Source organism: Calidris pugnax, unplaced genomic scaffold, assembly GCF_001431845.1.
Source record: "Calidris pugnax isolate Ruff unplaced genomic scaffold, ASM143184v1 scaffold42, whole genome shotgun sequence".
NCBI lineage: Eukaryota > Metazoa > Chordata > Aves > Charadriiformes > Scolopacidae > Calidris > Calidris pugnax.
The window spans coordinates 16,435,821-16,440,196 of NW_015090920.1; positions in this window are offsets into that span (position 1 = coordinate 16,435,821).

The window sequence follows — 4,376 nt, forward strand, 5'->3', positions numbered from 1 at the left end:
GGAAGGCCAATACAAACAAATGTATTACTCCAGCAGTGTTTTATTTTATCTGGTTCTTGCAACATTTCTCATTAATTCGAGCACAATCTTTACCACACCTACTAAAAAAACCACCAAACCCAAAAAGCTCTGTGCATCTTGTTTGTTCTGCCTTACCTTGCCTGAAAGGCAAGAGTAGTGAATAGAACTAACACATAGAACCTCAATAGGGACTCAAGGAAGTAGTTAATTGAACTGAGATCTCATTGGTCATTCAATACTGGCATAATTGACAGGGGTGTGGTATGGTGTGTGTGTGTATGTTCAGTTTTCTGTTTTATAAATGGTTGTTAAGAGAGTGTTCATAGCTTTAATTGTAGAGTGGCAAAGGCTTGACAAAACAAATAGTTATTAATCTCCCTTAAGTGGAGTTCTGCATTTCCTCTCTGTCTTATGCAGGTGGGTAGTTTTCTTTTTTTCCTCCTTTTTTTTTTACCTGTTGTCAGAGGTAAGATAAGATGAATAGGCCATATTGGGCTCAGTGTTGTTATTTGTTTGTAGGCAAAGAAGACACTAAGCAGTAGTCTGAAAAAGTTTGCTAAGCAGTGTTAGTGTCTCCAGAAAAGAATTCAAGGCTTTCCTTCCTTAGATGTCTGAACACGTCTTCTTTCTCCTTGGACAGTGCTGTAGATGCATGCTATAAGCTTTATTTGGTAAGCTAATAATAACTGTAACATTTTGTACCTCTTCCGTTTGTCATAAAAGTACTCTGCTCTTAAGATGAGCTTGATAAGTCCGTGGAAGACATTGTAGGACTGAGTTGCTTCAATAGTAGGATAATAGTATCAACTAAGGAGGTCCATTTCAATTCTTAATTGCTGATAAGAGACTTACTAACACCTGAGAGAAAAAAAAACACAACAAAATGGGACACTTCAACCTTCTTATTAGGACAGTTGTGAGGGTTATAGGGCAAAGATCCTGACTTAAAGCTCCAGTGCCAGGTGATTATTTAATATAAATACACAGTCTTATTTACATAAAAATCTAGGAGAGGTAGGGGATGGTGATTCCCAGCAACTGATATGAAAGTAAATAATCCAACAGCACGATTGATCAAAACTGTGAAAGTAATAAAATATGGCCACTGATACAAGTCCACAGTGCATGGAGAGAATATGGTGTTTCAAGTGCCGTGAGCATATCTCAGCAACTCTGCAGTACTTTTTAAGTCAGTACTTCTAGTATTAAAGTCCTTGCAATAGCTGTGGGCCTTCACTAGGAATGCCTGTTAATCTTGTTATAACTCTCATATTGGGCGTGATGGGAAGCGTGCCAAAATCACTCTATGTACCTACCACATACCAAGTTGTTTCCCAGTGTTTGGTAGCCACTACCACATCCTCGCCAGCTATTACAAACAAATTCCTCACTTCTGTATCTGTGTGTTTCATTCTGCAAACATTATGGTATGTTCTTAGAATGTCATACTGAAATTTCCACCCGTTTAAAAATCTTTGGACATATTTGTGCTTTATTTAGAGAAGCAGTCTTTCCAGAAAGCTATTCCTGTTTGTTCTTCAGTTTTTACGGTAATAGGCACCTTCACAGAACTTCCTTGTCCCTATTTCATCTCTGTGCATTCCTTTACATCATATGAACTATTTACCATCTTACTTGCTTTTAAGCAGCACTGGCAATAAAGCATTCTGTCAAGCACTCTTCTCAGTGCTGCAGGAGCCTTTTTTCATCTTGTACCAAATATGAGTCCCTCTTTTTTCATCATATCTACATTCTCTAGGCATCATAGTAGGTGTCACTTCTTCCATTCACATTTAAGAAATGCATCCATCCTCTACAATTCCCATCAAAATCTGTTTTAGAGACCACAACCATTCGCAACTAAGGCTGTCTCTTTGTTTTTATAACTATCCCTTTTGGAATATCTGCTGTATACATTTACATTGCCCCTTCTGTACAATTGGCTTTACAATTTGCAAGAAATACAGTATGCAATCATTCAAATATTAATTCTGTACTGCTTTATCTGTTTTTAAGCATGTATCTCATATCATTCCTTGTTCTCCGTATTTTATGCTGTCCCTGGGTTTAAAGCAAGCAGAAAGCTTGTAGGCCTGAATGTATAGAATGATTCATTTAGGGCAGGGGATCTGCTTGGGAATGGAATGCAAATTATAAGTCCTTTTCTCTCTAAACTGCTCTCATTAATTTAGTTTTCAGTGTAGTTGCCTTTCCTTATATTTGGGAGGTGCACTAAATACCTGGAGAAGCATGCGAAAGAAACTTCTAAGAAGATCAAGAATCCATTTCTTTCAAAACTAGAGAAAAAGAATTAGTCTTAGCTAATTAGAACCCCAAAAAGCTATAAAGAAAATTAATTTCTTTTTTTATTTATATGTGTAGATACTGCAAATCTGGTGGGACGTTCTCTCCCCGCTGTTGGCATACTTAGTATTTTTAAGGCCAAAGGTCTCAAATGAGTAACATGTGTATTTGTCCATTTTTTTTATGAATATCCCATGCAGTAACCTTTGAACTCATTTCATACATTTAATAGTTTTGATGTAACTTTGAGCAGCGTAATGACAAAAGCCTGTACTAAAATAAGTATTAAATAGAACAAGGAAATTATTTATAAAAAAGTAGAATGTATGTATCACTGATGCTGACATTCTATACAAACTAACTCTAGAAAATTGGTTTCACACAGTTGCAAAAAATAACTAATATTTTGCATTATTGAAATGTGTTATCACTCCTTTTCAAATAAGCATTTTGTCTGCTTTTATTTTCCAGGTATTTTTTTCCTCCTCACTCCTCCTAGAGGAGAAGTTTATCTTGTATTAATCCTCTAAGTTTATTTTCTTTCCATTAATACATTCTCAAATGTAGTTGTCCAGACGTGGAACTATTTAGCTTGTATCTTGCTTGTAGCTATGACCTATAGAGAATTTCGTTAAATCACTTCTAATAAGCATGAATCTACGTCTCCTGTACTGATTAATATTTAAGGTTTTCTTGAAACTGCAGTTGTTTTCCTATAACTTTACAGTTAAACATTGTTGTAATCACACAATCTAGAATCCTAGCCAGATTCTGTGTCTGTTAGCTCAGTTTTCTTTTTAGTAAACCTGCTACAGCAATGCAGTTTGTATCATCTTTTTTCTTCTGAAGTCAGAAGCGTGCATTTTCTGTTCCTTAGAGAATAAGATGAGCTAGATGTATTCATTTGCAGGCAGTGAAGGCTTACGTTTTAAATCTGAAGTCCTTTAAGATCTAGAACCAGGGAATCTGAGCTCTGTTTTGCTTTGCTTCAAATTAAATGAGGAACGAGAGGAGGTGTTATTTTCTACTGAACACTGGAATCTTGGCTTAGAAATATTCAATTATTATGTAACCCCATCTCTGCTTATGAACTACCAGGGAAACCAAAACTGGATAGGAATAGTAGCATGAATAGCTAATTGCAACAGAGACGTGTTGGCCCTAACTTGTGATGGAGGGGAGAGCAGAAGCACCATTTTTTGGTACAGAGATCTTGTAGCTCCTTTGCAATCCTGTGTTGATGCTCTCATACAATGATACATTCCCTGTGTTTTCCTCCTCATATGAATGCTCCTTTTCTGCAGGGCCTTGTCCTTTACTGAACCTTCAGTGATTTAATTGAAGCTATTAAGTGTCTCTCACCATGTACATTTATATTAAAGCCCTCTTGGGAACCTTGAATAATATATTGAATGTTTTGCTAAGGGAAATTGAATCATCTTAGTTCCATTCTAAGACCATGTAAAATATATGCAAGAGGATCAAGATGTTTGGAGCAGTGACCTGTTACACTTTCATTTGTCTCATTATCCTATTAATCTAGTAGGAATGACTGAGCATCAGCCAATCAAAAAGTATATAAATCTGGCATTTAATGAATAATCTCTCTTTCTACACTGTAGTTCTACAAGCACTTCTGGAAGGCTTTTGGTTTGGTTTTTTTAATCAGTGAGGCATAGCAAAGCTTGATCAGTTTGCAGTTATTGCAATTTTTCCTTTTTCTGTGTGTGAGAGGACTTTTCCCCCCCTCCCCCCCCATGCATGATTATCAACTGAGATTTTGGGGTTTGTGTCCTGTGAAGAGAGAAGTGTACCAAAATCCATTAGAGAACTGTTTCACATCTAATTTTGAGTGTTTGGAAGCCTTGATGAATCTTCCCTCTGCAGAAGAGGGATCTGATGCTTAATGTTGCCCTTATTTTGTAAATCTGGGTGGAGAGAGGCTTATATGGAATAGAAATAGTGATTCCCAGAAGGACAGTGTTTGGAGACGGAATTTAAATCCTATGTTCTTGACTCTAGATCAGATCTTGAAATCTGCAAAGGCTGGA